General features: G+C 52.1%; 1 long non-coding RNA gene across 2 annotated transcripts; it reads right to left on the bottom strand.

The window, feature by feature from the left end:
- Positions 1–16,386: 16,386 nt before the first annotated feature.
- On the bottom strand, positions 16,387–18,873 carry LOC114869629 (uncharacterized). 2 transcript variants are annotated; one of them, XR_008696692.1, is made up of 3 exons: positions 18,527–18,873; positions 18,226–18,444; positions 16,387–16,596 (listed from the first exon to the last, which is right to left on the bottom strand). It is a non-coding gene; the product is annotated as an uncharacterized LOC114869629 (long non-coding RNA). The 2 variants fall into 2 exon arrangements; XR_003788181.3 differs by having other exon boundaries at positions 18,530–18,873.
- Between the last annotated feature and the right edge of the window lie 46 nt (positions 18,874–18,919).

Below are 18,919 nucleotides of genomic sequence, written 5' to 3'. Positions count from 1 at the left end.
TTCGGCGGCTGAATGGAAGTACTGAATGAGCAACGGAGACGGGGATCGCGAGACGGAAAGAGGACAGACACTCGGTGATTGAGAGAATAAGTGAAAGGGGGAGCAGAACGAGAGCGAGGAGAGACGGAGCGAGGGAGGGAGAGAGAAAATAAGCCCCACCAGTGAGCAGGCCACACAGCCCTGCCAAACTGCTTGAAAAAAAGCCCCCTCTGTTTTATTTATAGTGCGCTGTATCCATGGCAACCGGAGAGGTCAGGCAAGCTGGGCCTGCGCTTCACCCTGCTCTGGGGATTAGGATTTCACAGAGGTTCTCAGATGTGAGGAAGGTGGGCTAAAGCGGCTCACAGCTCGCCAACGCAGCCCTCCTGTCTTTTGGTGAAGTCTGGGCCCTCCGGGGTGGAGGGGGGAGGGGGGGCAGCGGAGAGTCATGGGAATACTGTGGGAACAGTGGTTTGTGGCGGTGGCGCTGGGAGGAACGCGACCGGCGCGGACGGGAAAGGAACACGCCAGCCGCTCCGGCGCGGAGGCCGCTCCGGCCGCGTTCCGCTTTTTTTTCCCCAGCGCGGGTCACTTGGTTCGTCCCTCAGAGGGGGACGTCAAAGAGAGGCGGACGAGGCCGCGGGCGCCTGCTGATGCCGTGGCGGGACGTGTGCAGCAAGTCAACCAAGCTGAGGAAACGCTCCCACTAATAAGTGTCACTAACAGAAGAATGTGCCAATAAAAAAAACTTTGGTTGCGTTCGTTCGTTGCCCCGTTCCCGATTCACGAACTTCGCCAAGCACTTTGTAAGAATCAGGCTAATTTACTTCCCCCTCCCCTTTTTTTTTTTTTTTTTTTAAATTTTGTGGTCTTGTTTTTTTCATCCCGAGAAAGACTCCTTCCAAAACAGCTAAGCCAGCTGGAATGAAGCATCGGGACGAGGGAAGCAGAGTGAGGTAGGGCGAGAGCGAGGGAGTTAGAGACGAGATGAAAAAAGCTGATTGCCCTCCAGGAAATGCATGGTGTGACTACAGCAGAGACCTCCAGATTCCTCCTGGGGCAGAGGACGTGCGTTGCTAGGAGATGGTTGTTGGGCTGGTGTTGCCATGCGTGGATGCTGTTGCCTGCCATGCTCCAATGTGCAGGAGGACAAGGATTCAACACACTGGCGGGGAGCATGTGCGAGAGAACCTTAAAAGCCGGAGGAAGGGGGAAAAAACGAATCTGCGTCCATCATCATCAGGGAGCGGTAATGACTTCCCCCGTCTCCAGGGGGCGCTCTCAGCACCTGAGTCACAAAATCAGCCCGTTGGAGCCGTGACCGACGTTTGTGGCTGCCAGGAATAGATGTCACAGGCACATGATGGTCGCTTCTACCTCTGCGGTGGTCTGCCGGCCGTCGTCGGAGCTGGGCGTGAATCACGCAGCGGACGAATGAGGAGGCGGCGGGAGCGGACCGTGATTGTGGGAAATGGAGGCAGAGGAGAGACAAGTTAGCGCCCAGACAACTACGTGAAACCCGTTTAGTTTAGCGCACAGCGGGGGGGGCTCCGGGTCCAGATGGAGCGTCCGCAGAGGGACAGAACGGGGACGTGACCACTGAGTTCACCCATCGCAGAACAATGGCCGCGCTTATTCAGACTGCAGAAAAATGTTCCCACGCATACCTGCGCGCGGACGTGCACACAGAGCGGGAGATAACGCGCGGCGACAGATAAGCCGGAACCACCCAGGTGAGACCCCGACGCGCAGCGCGACCTCCAGAACCCGCCACACCTGCCGTGTACTTCCCCGTCGCCACTGACATGAGCACAGAGTTTATTGCCACATTTTACTGCACATGGACACGGGAAAAGATTTTACAAAACGACAAACTGAGAATTAACTTTAGTGGAAGCCGCCTCTGCATCTATGAACTGAGAAGTGGAGTGGATGATGAATATTTAAATAGTTTTGGGAGCAAAAGAAATAAATATTACTCCCTGTTTGTATGCGGGTCTTATTAGTGATGTCAACCTTTATATAACGTCATGTTTAGTGGAAATATAATTACTCCAGTAAACTGCCCTGCATAATAACACCTATCTGAGACTGCAGCATTCTGCACTGTAGCAATGCAGATGGAATGCGATGGATGCTACAGGTTCTGATGGCGCTTGGACTCGTCTGGGTTCTCGGAGGCCCGGCTTCTGTTGCCCATCGCTGCAAATTCCCTTCAGAGACGTGCCCCTGGGCCCGAGCGGACCGGTCCGGGCCCTCCGACCCATTCGAGGGGCGCCTGAAGCCCGAATGAGCACCGAGCGGCGTCAGCGCTTTGCAGCGGCGTCACGCGCCGAGCGCTCAGAGCGGAACGTGGCCGAACACGGCGTTTCCAGGAGGAGCCGGAGTCCGAGGCGACGCGGATCCGGTTACTGCAGAACACAGGTTTCCTGTGTGCGCCGGGCCTCGTACCCAGCACACAGCTCTCCGTGACAGCAACCTGATACAGATACTGATTCTCCAACATTCCTCAGTCGTGTCGTTAGCGTTAGCATTAGCTCCCTGCACATGTTCATCACTTGTTTATTGCTTCTTCAACTCCAGCAAACTATGTTTTCTGCTAAACTATTTGAGCATTTTTCAATAGATATGTGATATTGTTTATTTTTACTTCATTTGCTTTGCTGTGCATTTACCAGGCCGTCGTCCACGTTATCTATATATGCTCGACACTGAGCAGTCCCCATTATCTGCTGTGGGTTTGAACACGGCCCTCTGTGTTTTCCCCTCTCTCCGTCCCTCTCATTGGTTTTGTCCAAACATTCTGTTGATGTCTCTGTCTGTTGTGCCCGTTCCTGCTTCTTCCTCTCCCAGCACCGGGCGATCGGGGACGCGCGCTGGTCCGCGGAGGCGGGCCGCAGCCAGCGCTGCGAGGGGGCTCGCCTGGGTCCGGGCTCCGGTTCTGGGGCTGGCTGAGCAGCGGGCCCCTGCGGCTCCGGCCCGACTCCAGGACAGGCAGTAGTAGAGCGGACAAAGGGCTTCATTCTCTATGGGTGTGGAAAGGGGGTGGGCCGGGATAGGATGAAGGGTTAGGGGATGAAGAAACCAGAGGGAGGGAGGGGGCTGACGAGCCCAGCACAAGGGGTCTTATCCTCCCGGCTCAAACACATGCCACCAGCTGCTGCCCCCTTCCTGTGCTTTCATTAAAAAGCCTCCCTGTGCTCTGCTGGGTAATCCACACGCTTTACTGAAAAAGTGTGAGGTAAATACAGTATGTCTATCCATTTCTCTGCCTCTTCCGTGTCTCCCCCTCCTCTGCTCCCCCTCTTTCTCCCTCGCTGCGATGTGTTCTGCTGGGCAGTAGAGAGAAGTCCATTCTCTGCATGTGTGTGTGTGTGTGTGTGTGTGTGTACCTGTACGTTCGCCCATCGAGTCTCTCAGACTCTCAGCGTTTCCAGCACTCAGCCCAGAGCCAAGGCAAGCATTGCCAGAGGGAGTGCCTGCGATGTAGGGCGCCCGGCGAGCCGGACGCCGGCAGAATATCAACACCGCGCGGCAGACACTCCTCCCAGCAGCCCACCTGCCGACTTACGTGATCCAAATGCGGGGAGGAGGGGTGTTGAGGTGGAGAGAAGGTAGCGGGGGGAGGAGAGGCTGCAGGAAATTGCCAGGTAGTTTCCAGACCCACTTCCCCGTGTTGCGCCCAATTAATCAGGGCTACATCTGTGTTGGATGGACCTCCACCCCCGAGGGGGGGGGTGTTTTTGTCTCCGTGCGTGCGCATTAGGTATTCCTGTGCATGCGCGCGCTACCTGGGAGCGTGTGCAGGGTGGGGTGGGGTCGGGCGGCGGTTCTGGTGGGGGGGGAGGTGGGGTTAGCCAAGCGGGTTTTGTGTGCTTCTGTGAGCGTTCGCCGGCAACGACAGGAGGAGGTTGTTGATGCCGGCTTTTTTTTTTTCTCCAGACCTGCGGCCAAAACCACAGCCGCGGACCGTGCTCTCTGGTGCACTGTCCTCCTCTCGTCCATATTAATCTCTAGGTTTCAGTATCGGCTGCACCCCCCACACACACACACATGCACACACACACACACACACACACACACACACACACACACATCCCTCTCTGTTTTGTTGGGCCTCAAAAGAAAAAGGATCATTTTTCAGCACCTGTGTAGCTTAGTGCCTGTATGTTTACTTCCTGAAGCTTCTGGCACACCTGGACCCGAGCTACCCCTCCTTCTTTCATCTCTGCTCTCCAGTTTTTTTTTTCCTTCTTCTTCTTCTTCTCCCCCGTTTGGCTGTGATGTCTCCAGTCTCTTTCCAGGCCCATTCATACGAATAACAAATGAAATTGAACAATATGAGGCCGCTCAGACGATGTGCAGGCATCCGCAGAGAGAAGAAGCATCGTGTTTGTGTTAATTACTCGCGAAAAGCACAAGCGACTGGAGCTGTGAGAGTAGAAGCATATTTTAAACGCTTTACCTCTGTCACACACACTACCGTCATCGGTTCAAGTCCTCCCTGTCAGCCCGACGTGAACCTTTTGGATTTCGCAGGCTAAAAACGGCGAAGACGCGTCCTATCGCGCCTCGGCGCCTATTAATGCGAGCGTGTGCAGCTCGCAGTCCTGCGCGGAGGCCTGGCATAGTGTGGTGCAGTGCAGAGTGGAGAGGAGAGACAGCTGCCCTGACAGATGCCGGGAGGCAGGACCCCACTGGGAAGCAGAGGGAGGGAGCTGGCACTGTCTCACCCCAGCGGAAACACCATAGGCTGCAGAGGAAGTGGGCAGGGGGACAAACCAGGGGCTCAGTGTGTGTGTGTGTGTGTGTGTGTGTGTGTGCGTGTGCGTGTGCGTGCATCTGATCTACTTTAAGAAGACCTTGGCTGTCACTCATGTATGCGCGCGCTTGCGTCACGTAGCCGAGCTAGTCTCTGTTTATGTGCAGCGGGTCGCTCCCTCCACGCGGCGTCCGTCTGAACCGGTGCAGCCGGACGGAAGCGCGATCCACATGCGGCCGCGCCCACACCGTCGCATGCATATGAATGTGTGGGGTTTGACAGTAGCTGATCGTCAGCTGATTGAACCTACCTGCTGAATTTGTGGTTGTTACGTGATAATCAGAGGCATCTTGTTCTGAAAACTATACCCAAAATACAGATACTAAAGCTAAAACTGTATTAAAATGATGAAACTGATCTAAGGTCCCGCTGTGCTTTCATAACCTTTGATTTATGGCAAATTATACTTGAAATAATTATTTCAAATATAAGTTTTGTAAAGAAATACCAGGTTTTAAGTGTGTCTGAAACCTCTAGAGGCCACAATAACATTTCTTATTGCTTGATCTGATTTGTTACGAACGCGTTTTTAAATGGTACGTACTGCAGACGCAACGCAGCGATGCGGTAATTACAATGCATGATGGGAAGAATAGAGGGAGACAAAAAGCTGATAAACGGTTGATCTGGTCAACTCAATCTGGGGTGTTTTTTTTTCGCGTGGCAAAACGCGGCATAGTGACCTGGTACCATAGCGGCTCATCAAGGCTTTAAGAAAAAATGATGAAGCCGACAGATTTTAATGATTTTCCAGACAGACAGCAGCAGGTGGCCTCTCTGGTTTGACTTGTGGAAGCGGTAGCACAGCTTGGAGGCAGCTGCTTGCTTGCCGTCACCCACCAAAGACCCCGGCGATAAAACCAAGTCTAACAATTCACACCAAGATTAAATATCAATAAATTAGATCAGTTCTGATTTGTTTAGTCTCGATAACTCTATAAAATTAGAGAATTAGAATGAGAGTTAAACTCCCATGGGTGCTAATAATTTCCAGTTGAAGGATCTTCTTTGCTTTGATGCCCCGTGTTTGTTCATGGATGTGCTGTTGGTTCTGTACGACCTGGGGATGCTGGAGGCCAGGTTTGCATGCGGCCATACAGCTGCGGGGCCTCACAGCGGGAAGCGTTGCCATGGTGAGACGCTGCACCATCCCCCTCGGTCCGCGTGGTCAATGCGCGCGCTCCTCGTCGGCTAATTGGCCCCGTTTCAGCCCTAGCGAGGCGTGCGGCGTGCGGCGAGCGTAGTCGCAGCGGCGCGACGATGGAGGGAACAGGCGCCCGCGGGCTACGTCAGACTGCGCTCCGCCCCCCCCCCCCCCCCCCTCGCTCTCAGACCCGGCAGCTCACCGAGCAAGACGTCCCCGGAGATCACGTCCCCCGGGGCCGCTGCCACAGAGGCAGAGCCCGCGGAGCGTCACGGTGACACTGCCCCGGCGCCATGTGTCTGTTAAAGTCACCCATGTGTTACGAGCTGAAGGATCAGGACCGCAGGAGGTGAAGAAACTGGGCTCATGTACCCACACTTTGGGTCATATTGCTGGAGTCTGCTAACTGAGCTCGAGCTAACTGATGCTACATAGAACAAAGCAGGTCCAATGTCCTGCCATTAGTGCATTTGAATGTGCTGCTACGTGCGCAGCTCTGCTGTCAGTAATGGATCTTTCCTTCTGACAAAGCAACACCTCTGGGTATAATGGCCACTCTTCTTTTAAAAATAACTTTCTGTTAAAACCCCTCATTTGAATCAGCACCCTTTCTTTGAACAACACCCCGACGAGGTGTTGGATCGGTGTTGAAATTTCCTACTTGGTTTGCTGTCTCATTGTTTCCTCCCACTCTCCAGCGGAAGTCAAACCTGCATCTCTACCTACATAGCACCTATCGCCATTGTATCAGGTACAATGTCGGACGCTATGTGATGCACGAGCGCGTCACGAACAAAACCCTTCTGTTGGAAACTTCACGTTTGAAAGGGAAAAGTGTCTTAGTCGCAGTAATGAGTGAAATCACGCGGCGGGAGGTGCGCTGGTTTAATGGATGATACTGTTCAGCGGCTTTGTTTTTGAATGACGACACACTGTTTGTGGCCCTGAAGCATCAGCTGATGATGACCACGACCTTAACCACAGGTACCATGCAGATGCAGCAGACAAAGGGAAGCAGGTCGTTGTTCTGAGGATTTGTGGACGCCCTGTCCTATAATTATGTCAGTTTATTACTGGGTATAGTGGGAAATCTGAGACGCCGACCACTCACTGCAAGGGAGTATCACAGGTCTAGGTAAGATTTTGGAGAGCGGGGGGTTCGAACTATGACTCATGAGTCATGATTTCCCCTTTAATCGATGATCCAACACAAAGTGAACCGATCAACGGGCTCTCAACGCGCTGTGCTAATGGGGGAGGGGGGGGCGTGAACAACAGAGGCGGTCACTCACTCGCAGTGATTACCAACCGAGGAGAGGCAGGAACGGCAAACAGATGGTGCAGCGACGCTGGCTGACGCCAAATCAAGCGGCGAGTTGACGCCGCGCTGAAAAGGACGTTTCTGTAGCGGCGACGGCAACAAGGGAGAGACGAGGACGCACGAAAGCGTGGAAAAGTGTTGGAAAGTAGAGGGTGGAGGCGACGACCTGGAGCTCCGCTCTGCACCCGCCGCTCCCAGTGGCACTGATGAATATGGAAACTCATCCGTAGTTGTTTTACAATAACAACCAGACTCATTGTATCTCTATGAAGCAGTAAAGTACAATTTCGGGAATTTTTTGCTCTCCACCATTCAGATGTTTTAGGTTACACATAAATTACTGTGGCATTTGATTTAAGGTCATGGGCTGGCGGCTCCACTCAAGACGTGATTGGTTCACAGTCGGCCTGATTCCGACAGGGAAACCAGAACGCGTGAACAGAGCTGGGGTTTTTTTACGTGAACTTCATTAGCCTGAAGCCCGTTTCTTCAGCCCCAGAATGGAGGCAAACAGGTTTCCTCCCGTCGGTGTCCAGTACGGCCGAATATGAAGCGGTTAATGGGCGAGACGCAGGAAGCGCAGCTGCGCCGGTGCCACGCAGCTGTGAGTGACAGCGGGGAGCAAATCAGAGGCAGGAAAAAAGCCCAGCAGAGTCCGTTTGTCTGTTCCTCCGGCCCCACACTCACGTTACAGGCTTTACACTTACCTACAGTATCGCACTGCAGCATTAGCTGGAAGATGCTATTGATCACATCCACCTGGCATCGGCGCACGGTATAATGCTCGTGCAGATGTGGGCAGATGTGCAGCAGCAGCTGGATGGCGTCGCGCGCAAAAAGCCGAAGTGTCACGGGAGACGTGGGAACGCGTCGGTGAAGGAGGCGTCACTGGGCTCAGGGTTGAAACATGCGGCGCGCGACGTGAGGCGTTTTTCAGCATCGCACGAGCGCTTTATGCTAATCGGCTTTGAAACAAAGAGGACGTGGACGCAGAAAGGCCACGCGTCCCGCTGCGAGCGCGGAGGTGGCCATTGTGACCCGCAGGAGCCCACTCAGCCCATTGTGATGTAAAGGTGAAGGCTTTAAACGCCTTTCCTTCAGACGGCGTGACGCGGAGCCATTGTCGGGCCGGACTCGCTCCATCCACGCTGCGTCTCCTCACCAGAACCAGTCGAGGCCCGTGGCCGCCCGCTTTCATCAAAGCGAGGCGTTTCTGGAGCTGCTCCAGGGGAAGGTTTGCATCTCAATTTATATATTTATAATGTTTTGACCTTAAAATGTGAAATTCCTTCATCGCTACTAACACCAGTCCTCAAATCATTGCAAAGCACTTAATAGTTATATGAGCTCCCAGAAATGTGAGGCCCCAGAATCAGACCTAAACACAAGGTGGAGCGTTCTGCTTAACACAATACGTAAACATCATGTCATATGCGCCACGAAGGAACCTGGCATCGTCACACGTACGAACCACGTCCCCCATAACGTGACGCGGCGTGAAACGGCGACCCTTCACGGTCTCCGTGGCGAAGCCGGCGCGCGAGGACGGACTGCAGCAAAAAGTATAGCAGGGACATTTACACGCATCTCCTCCCGCGCTCCTGGGGGAGGATCCATTCCCTGCCAAACACACACCACCGCCTGAGGGGCAGAGTGACCGCTCAAGCAGTGCCTGCGCGCACGCACACACGCACACACACGCACGCACACACACACGCACGCACACGCACGCACACACACACGCACGCACACACACACACACACACGCCCGCGTTGTAGCGTTGCAACATTCTAGCCCATTGATTAGAGAATACTGAATGTCAAATAGACTGACCACCTTAACGATTAGCAGTTAAGCCAGCAGCATGAGAGAACGCGCTCTGGTTGCGCCGCTGCTTCTATCTTGGTCTTTGTAGTCTCCCCTTCCTCTGGCGCTCTCATCCTTTTCATGCTACAGCTGTACGCGCCTCCCGCTTTCTCTGCCTCGTCTCACCCTCGCTGGCGTCTCACCTCCCGTCTCCCGGTCTTCGCGGGCCTCGGGCCTGACACCTTCGCCGGCCCCTTGACATGCTCCACTTCATGTTACGAGCACCACGGCACCCTGCTGGGTTTTATATATACATGTATATGGGTACAGCCCTATAGAGTGCATGTGACCATTTTCCGCAGGAGATGAGGAGAGAATGAACAAGGAGAGAGAGAGAGTTTACGCATTTAGCCGGAGTTTGTTAATAATTAATGTGTCACAGGTTTGCAAAATTGCCTGGCGCTCCCTCAGCTCGATCCTCCCTTCTTCCTCTCTCCCTCTGGCTTTCCTTTCTCCCGTTCACTCTGTCTTCTCTCTCCACCTCCCTCGTGGCAGGGGCTACCTCTCGCTCGCTCCATCTCAATCTTTTTCCCCAAACACGGCGCTCAGTCTGGCGTTGCTCCGCGCTTCAAGGGGAAAAGAGGGGGGGGGGGGGGGGGGTGGAAATGCTAATGTGCATCCAGTCAACGTGCCCGCCGTGACTCCGTGCACCTGAGCGGCGACGCGGGCAGTCCTGGCGACAGCGTCGGGCTCACGGCGAGACGTGGGAGAATTCAGGCTCACGTGTCTGTGTTGTAGATTAGCCGCTGATTAGCCGCTCGTAGCCTTCCAGTCAAATTTGCACATGAAACGAACCGTCACGTTTTAAAAGCCTACCAACGCAACTAAAGCGGAGACATAATGGTCACGTCTCCCTCCTCTCCCCGCTTTCACCGCAGTGCCCGTCACTATGCCAGCCGTCTAATGCTTCAGGGTGCTGGACTGCGCAGGCGGCAGGTGACACGGATTTCAATAAAAGGGATTATAGATGTGGGGACTGCAGAGAGGAAAAACAACACGTTCACGTATGCATCGGGAGGACAGGCAAAGTTGGAAATAAGCAGTAAAAGCATCATCAAGGCACTGGATCATAAACATTTTGTGTGTGCAGTTACATTGATGATGATGATGTAGATATGATGAAGAGCAATTACAACCTGAAAGATGTTTCTAACAATAACAAGACCTCTTATTTTCTTAGGTAAGGAGGGAAAAACATGTAAATCTGCCGAAACAGGATGTATATGATCAAATCAATCAAAATATAAAAAAGGATTCAAGCAGTATTTATTTAAATGATTACTTTTTAAAGTTCTCAAAATGCTACTTCTAAAAATCTAGAAATTGTCCTTTATTGTGATCACACCCATACTGGAGCTAAGTTTCAGCAATTTAAATGGAGAACCTCCCGTATAGGTGAGCTCACATGTGGAGGCCTTTACGGCGGATCCGGTGTCAGATGCTGGACTCGCCAGTCAGTAGGTGGATTGAGGACCAGAGTGTGACCTGGCCAGGACAGCTGCTGACATAATGAGGCCAGTAAACAAGCATCTGTCTCCACCAGTGAAAAGTGAACCCACTCATCCAGACCATTTCTCTTCCCGTCTCCCTCATTGTCAGTGTGAGGCGCGATGCTGCAAATGGCCACACTGGTGAGTGTAAAAAATAAAAAAATAAAAATCTATAAGCTTATGGACGAAGTGGCCTCGCTGGCATTTTCATCCCTTCTCATTACGGTTAGGTTCATGTGAAATATATTATTTATATTTAAGCCTGTAGTTTATTTCCATGTGGAGTGGACAGTTTAACACAAGATGTCACAATATGTTTCTCACCAGTGGACGGAGAAAGTGAAATTCATCAGGACTCGTCAAAGACGCAAGAACAAAATGAATTTCAACATTTTCTGGAAATTCAGTCATTAATTCTGCGGATCAGACAAAGATACAGTACTGAGACCACAGTGGGTCACATGATCTGTGGGTCACTGAGCCAGATCTGAAGATGAGAACAAGTTGGTTCGATGATCACAGTTAACACAGCATCATTACAGTAACTGGCATCTGTAATACATGGAAGTCCTCCAGATCATTCAAACAAAGCAAATTCCAACTGAAATATGACGTTTAACACTATAAATATTTAACATTTGGCAAAGTCTTACTATAATACTAATGATTAGCAAGCGCGTCAGAACCTGCTCTGCTTGGGAATAATTCCTGCATCTCCGGCCCAGGCTGCTGTAGCTGCTCCCGCAGCAGGCGGACAGCTGCCCAGATGTTGCTCAGCATGTGCGAAGATGCAGAGACACGCGTCTGCCGCCAGTCACAGTCTGACGGCCGCGGCCGCACAGAAGCTGTCTGAAGCGGGACCCCAGGGCCGAAGGGAGGTCCGGGCAGCGAGCGCGGCGCCGTGCGCGTCCCAACCGAGCCGATGGTAAAGTACAGTAAATAGGAGCGTTGAACGCACACATCAGATCGCAGCCAATCTCCACAGAGGTTCATCCAAGTGCAACATCTGCAGTACATCCAATACATCCAAGCTAATGGTGCCTTCACTTGCACGTTGTGCGTAAAACAGGGGACTTTTGCTTCCAGTGTTTCGGAAGCTGAACGGTGGAGATTTGTTTCTCCATATGATAATAAAGAGGGTTGAGGGAAAGGAGAATGTTGAGTCTTTTTCTGTAGCGTGAGTCATTGCTGGCAGCGTGACTCTCCAGGCTGATTGCCTTGTTGAGCCGGTTTTTGGCTTGGTGGCATCCTTTCTGTATCCTCTCCAAAGCGCCTGCTCCGTGAAATTCGCGAGGTTCATGTAGTCCAGGATGCAGCCGTGCCTTTTAGGATCTTCGCTAAAACGCAGGTGGAGCCGCGTGACAGCGGGGGCTTTGAAGATTAAAGGTCGGGGTGCTGTGCGATGCCATCATCCAGAGATGGCGACTTTCGGAGGCAGGGAGGAGGGAGAGGCTGGACGCAGAGCCGGCGTCAGCGGAGCGTGGAGGGCGAGCGGCGCGTGGAGCTGGAGCTGCGCCTGGAGGCACCGGCGCGGCTCCCTCGGCCCAGGCAGGATTTACAGCCTGTCACAGGCGGCCGCGGACAGCGGGGCGACGAGGAGCCGCACAGACCGAGGGCTGGGTGAAATGTGGGGCGCCGGTGCTCGTAGGAGAGAAATAAGAAGTCATCGTGTTTAGATGAAAACAACTTCCTTTCTGAATAAGTCTCATTTAATCACAGTCTTTGTTTTGTGCTTCTGTCGGGTGCATATTACGAATAAGCTTTGAACTGTGTGAGGCCTCCACTCCAGCAAATGAGTGAAGCACTTCTCACCAAACCCTCACTTCTTGCTGTTTTTATTTGTTTTTCTTATTTGTATTTCTTTCTTTTCTTTTTTGGCTTCACACGCCACGAGAAGTATGTGATTGCCTTCATTCATTTGCAGGAGGGCGACGCGAGAAAATGTAATCAAATTAAAAAATTTCTGACGCGCCGCGGAAAAAAAACCCTGCGCTTTCGGACGCAAACGGACGAATACTTCTGCGAAATACGGCGCGCATTCAGGCTCCAAAGGCTGCGCCGGTGCGAGCTTTTGTTCTTTCCTCATGCTCCTCAAGCCCAAAACATATTATATAAATAAATATATAGCTGGAGGCTGCATTTATGAGAAGGAGTTTGTCAAAATTGCTCCACCAATGAAAGGACGGGCAAATTAATTGAAGGGATGTTTGCTGCTAAAATGACTGCATTGCTTGGTCAAAGATTTTCCTGCTGAGAATTTCTCCCATCTAAAGTCACATTATTTCTTTTAAATTGTTAGAAACTAATGGTTCCTCCAAATACGACCCCAAAGAGCGGCTGCTACCTGAGTGACGCAGGGCAGAGGTCTGTTTATGGACTGACAGGACATTAATATGAACAATATATGCGTTGATGCATTGGCTGCTGAGGTGTCGGTGAAGTGGTGAACGCTGCCGTCCCCAGAGCCACCCTCTCCTCATCCGGCCTCCATCCTCTGCTTGTTATCAAATTGACACAACCTGCTTCTCAGCAAACAAGGCACTAAAAGCCACAATGGCCACGGGATGCTAGTTTTACACCTCGGCTACAATTACAGTCGCCTCCGCCGACAATAAACCCGCTCTGTGCACCGTAGGTGTTGTCGTTCTTCAGAGGGGGCGACGCAGACGCCGAGGGAGCGCCGGAGACGCAGCGCGTCCTTTTCCCAAAGCAAAACCTGGAAAAACAAGTCAGATGGAGGCAGACGGGGAAAAAAGTGCATGCGAGATAAAACAGGGTGAATGGAAAGAGCAACAGGGGTGTGGGGGCTTCGCTGGAGCACAGCTGTCCGTCTCGGGCCCTGAATGCATGGGCAGGTCTGGTGACTAAATCACTGGAGTGCAAACTAACGACAGGTGGCCCATGGCCGACACACTGCAAAGTGTGGATAGAGCACAGACACACAGGACCTGCAGGATCTGCAGCAGATTAAAGGAAAACTTCACCAATATTCAATGGGGGTTGATCCAAACGATGGCGGGTAGTTTTTAAGAATGATGACACCCAGATTCCTCCATATTTTCTGTGCAGAGAAATGATCATTCCTTCCTCTGCAGAAGTCCCCTGAAACATCTCAAGGGATTGGTTGCCATGTGCCCACAGACCACAACGAGTGCTTCCTGGTTTGTTCTGTAGAAGGGGGCGGAGCTAAACGTCAGGTAGGTCTAATCACTGCAGCCCAGAGTGCAATGCATTCTGGGTGTTGTAGGATATGGCTATTTTCAGCCACAACACACATTCCTTCCATTTTGCCTGTTTTCTCTGGACTATCGATGTTAAATGTTGTTGCACATTTTTGTAAAATATAAAATACTTAAACACAACTTTTTAGCAGTAAAGTATCGCTTTAAGAGTCAATTTGTTGATCAGCCAAGTAAAGGTTCCCCTTGTGCCTTGTTCTAGATGAGACCAGAACGCACATGTCATAAACTTTGACCAACTATTCTTTACAGTTTTAGATTTGGACTCAGTTTAGTGGCTGCTGTGGATTCACCCTCCTTTCTGGTGCTGGTGACACTCTAAGACGCCTGAAGGGAAACCCTCCCTCCTGCATCAGAGTCTCCATCAGAGTTCTCCCTTAATCTCTGATGGAGATTGTTGACAGTGAAAAGCATGTTAAGGAAGCTGGATAAAGAATCAGTAATTATCCCCTTTCACACACACACACACACACACACACACACACACACACACACACACACACACACACACACACACACACACACACACACACACACACACACACATACACACACACACACACACACACACACACACACACACACGGAGCCGTCCCATGTGCAAACCTCACCATGATCGGTGAATGAAATCATGAGGACAGAAATAAAACGGCTGATACTCCTTCACCAAACAAACCGGGCCTCCCACAGACATTACCATACAGTAACTAAAAACCCTAACGACACATTTATTGTGGGGTTTGCAATTAAAGTGCGATACTGATCCAGGTTTTTAATGGCGCCAGTGATTGGTGGGCATTAGCGAACATGCAGTTAATAACAGCTGGAGTCATATGACACTTCACAAGAGTCACTTCACATGACTGCAACTGGCAATGCATGATGGGAAAGGATAAGCCACGCTCCACAGCATCTCCATTCTTAGTATCAGCTATGACTAATAGATCAAGACTCGTATCACCATGCATCTATACATTACATCAATAAACCATCCGAAGCACCCCGCGTTCCAATCTGTTCACCTGCAGCCACATCTAAAGCCACCTGCAGGTTGTAGAGTCCAGTCAGTGAGTGAAAGGCTGTAGAATGAAGGGAGCAACACGCGCAGGACCGTAGCGTTGCGCATGCAGGATTAGCACGGTGAGCGTCCGCATAAAGGGCATTCTGCTCCGCACGCGCCTCCTGTTTGCATCGGTCGGCGCTGCGGCGAGGAAAGGTGCCGGCGCTCCGGCAACACGAGAGCCGGGGGGGGGTGGAGGAGGCCGGTGGGGGCGCGCGGCGATGGGGGCGGCTGGGCGTGAGGCTGCGTCAGAGCTATGATTAGCGCCAGGCAAGCTAGGCTCTTATTGATTGGCACAGCGGAGACACTGGGCTGCCTTCCACCACGCTCTAATGAGAAGCCCTGACCTCCACCAGTCAGCAAGGTCACCGAAGCCTACTGTAATTGCACTTTCTCTAATGGCGTCAGTCACGCACGCACTCCAACCCCAGTAATGACAATTACCATAATGTCACTGGGCTCCACGGGGACTTTCCAATCATCAGTCACTTTAGGAGAGGAAGATGTTAGTCAACTAATGCTGGGAAGTCACAGGACGCTGCATCCCATTTGACTTGGACGCTTTATATTCAGCCGTGCTGCTTTACACCGTGCCCCAAACACTTACAGGACCTGACGATTCTTTTTATAATTAAGTACAATTTTCTTCATCCTCTTCTTTTCTTTCTCTTAGATGCGGCTAATTTGGGTTTTTTTCATACAGTTCTGTGTGTTGCAGTGTGAACTTGGGGGGCGTCCGGTTGTTTGGAAACAATAGCGAGTTAATGATTTGTGTTCTTATTGTGTTATTAAGGCGTGTTGGTTCAGGTCTTTACCCAGCGTTGATGATATAAAGGCACTTTTACCTCCACGCTGAGCGGCTGCTGCGTCTGAAACAAAGGGAGGAGGGGTCACGGGTGGAGACAGGAGGAGAGGAGTTCCCTTCACCTCATGTTAAGAAGCTCTTAATCACTGCTGTGTTGGGACTGATCAAGATTAAAAGCACATATGAACATATCTCATATATCTATATAATATCAGAAATATGTCATCTCTTAAGCTGCTGTTGTCCTTTCCTCTTGTTTTCACCAAAGCCTCATCATTTTTCAGCTTGTTTCCACTGATGCATTGTTCCTTTTTCATCTGAAGTTCCACCAGTGTTGCGGCTCAGCCACCTGCGTTTGCCTCCTCTCCTTCTTTTGGGTGGAGTGTGTGCCGTGGTGACACTAACGGGGGGCGGGGGGATCCTAATAATGGCATAACAACAGATGTCACAGCGCCACTGGTCCACTGCAGCGCTGCAACAGCTGCACCACGGGGCCAGAACTCCCCCCAGAAAAGCGCATTCCTTTAAATAACACGACTACAGTGAACACTGCACAGTGGGCGGCTGCTGGAGCGGGTGGAGGCTTCTTCCTGGTGCACCTGTGCTCCTTCTGTAGCGGATCCTACGGTGCGACTTCGTCTAATAATGACGGTCGCCTGGGTCGGGTCAGCTTTTATTGCCTCACTTATTGGTTTACGTGAATCACTCGGGTTTAAACAAACCAACGCGTTGTCAGTGTGACTGTGACTCGCACGCCCGTGGGTCAGCATGACTGCGTGTGGTTCTGATCCGGCCCCGTCTGCAGGCGGATCGGGAGGATTCGCCACGGCACCTCCAATTGCGGCCGCATCCCGATATCTGAGGGAGAGCTGGAGTCCAGAAAAAAAAAAAAAAACACAAGGAGGCAGAAAGAAAAAGTAAAAACAAAGATGGCCAGGGTAGGTGGTAGCTAAATCAGTGAGAGCACAAAGAGGCAGGCGTCTGAGAGGTATTGACCCTCCATTGATCGTCAGAAGCTGCGTGCTGGTATTGACCAGATAGAGGAGAGACCCGGGGAGGCAGCGCACAGCTCCACCGCTGAGAGGGAGAAAACACGGAGAAAAACAAGCGCGCACGCTGCCTACTTTGACCTTGTGGGCCGCCGCCGTCCTACAGCCCACTCTACCCCCATATGTGCCTGTGTGTGTGTGTGGGAGAGAGAGAGAGGGAGGTGGGGGGACAGAGACCCCTTCAGAGACTCATGCAGAAAAGCCCCGGCTCATTCCATCTGAAGCTATTTCCTATTGTGCCTTTTACAAAGCTCCACCGTGGCGCTGGTAAACACTGCAGCAGGTAATGGTCCACAGGGCCTCGCGCAGCCTCTGCTCCCAACCCGGTCCCAGGCTCCGCGTTCATCAATGCATCTCTCATGATCCCGCCGTTATGAATTATTATCCTGCAGACACGGGTTTTCAAGCCCGGAAACAGAGGAAGTAAAACAATGGATTTGTGGTGTTTTCCCCCCAAAAGCGAGCGTCAGGTTTTAGGCGCGATCCGGCGCGAGGGCTAATTCAAAGATGCCCCCCGCTCTCTCGCTCGCTCGCTCGCCCGCTCGCTCGGCAGCAGGCGCGGCGGCCATGTTCCCAGCGAAAAGGTGGCGCTCGCACAGTAATTGGCACGCAAACACAGGCGGCGGAGTTGGATCGGCGGTGGCAGTTTGTCGTGGAGGTGGAGGGGGTTGTTGTTCGGTGACAAAGAGGAACCAAGGAGAAGGCGCCGAGCGGAAGACAGAAGGTGCAAACTGGGGTTTTTTTTTTGTCACTAATGACCTAGATGCTGGTCAATAAACGGGCATTATTTATTTGTATACGTGCACAAATGGAGGTGTGCATCGCAGCAAAGCGAGCACGCAGCCCCCAAATCCCGGGAAAGGCCTGAGATAAAATGCAGGAAGAGAGGAGGGGGTCATTAAAGTGGAAACCAGGAGCCACACGGGAGGCAGAATTTTAAATGACTCCCCTTGTAGCAAGACCAGCCCAACAGAAGGACTAAACCTTCCTGCCTCTCCCTCCATCCATCTCGCTCTCTCCCTCGCAGAGATGCAATTAATTCGGATGGAGCGTGCCAAGTGTGCAGAGATAGAGCGAGCGGGACGCGCCCTCACACATGCCGGAGGGAGGACGCCGCCGCTCCCCCCCCACCACAAATACGGATCCGGTGGCTCCTCGGGTCCGGCGCATCGTGACCAAACTCCGTCTCATCGAAGTTTTTCAGGGAGGCTCTCAGATCCTTCGGCGGCGCCGACAGGAAACAAGGTCTCCTCTCCTCACGCGCCGCTGCAGTAAAAGCGCTCAACTTTTTTTTTTTTAACTCACTAATTTGTTAAAAATACGGCCCCGCCCTTTATCGGCGGGCGGCTCTGGGAGCGCCCAGCTGTTGAGGCTTCTCAAGGCCGGGATGGAGGCACTGCAGGTGGGAGAGCGGAGTGTGAGTCATGTCATGGTACACAAAGCACGTACCATGCAAAGTGCAGGAGGGAGCGTAGCTCGGAGCCAGCGAGGCCATCGATACCAGGGAAATTGATCGTAATCAACCAAGTTACGGAGACTGAGCAGGGATTGGCTGACGACCATCTTTCCCCTCTTCCCCTCCTCCTCCTCACGCTCCCTCCTCCTCTTCCCTTCCTCGTCTCCTTCCTCGATCCGTCTCCGTCTTGCACCCGGACAGGAGCAAACATGCTAGCAAGCGATTAGCAACATTTTTTTAATTTATTTTAACCTAAATAGGCTAAAACATGAATAGACTAATGTTTGTTTTTACTACTTTCCGTTGGCTCTTCCACGCCGTAAGTGCGATTGAGAACCCCTCACACAGGAAAAAGGCTCCCGTGAAGTCGGCTGCGTCTGCTCGGCTGCGGCTCCCCTATAATTTCTCATTTGAAGACAGTGGCATACCTGGCAGTGCAGCTGCACCGTTAAAAATGCTGGCCCAATTATAGCATAACACCTAGCCTTATGGTTTCCATGGCTGCACGATGCATTTTCCCGTGGGACGCAGCGTGGAGAAACGAGCGTCTTATCAACCATCACCCTGGTAATAACACTCCCTCGAGCCTTTGCCGCATGTGTCAGACATTAACGAGAACCCTGGGTGAAATCTCTCTCCCAGTCCAGCCAGGGCCATTGATTCGGACTTAATCTGTTCCTACGTGCG

The sequence above is a fragment of the Betta splendens genome, chromosome 14 (genome assembly GCF_900634795.4).
Source record: "Betta splendens chromosome 14, fBetSpl5.4, whole genome shotgun sequence".
In the NCBI taxonomy this organism is placed as follows: domain Eukaryota; kingdom Metazoa; phylum Chordata; class Actinopteri; order Anabantiformes; family Osphronemidae; genus Betta; species Betta splendens.
This window is presented reverse-complemented; position numbering and strand designations above follow the sequence as displayed.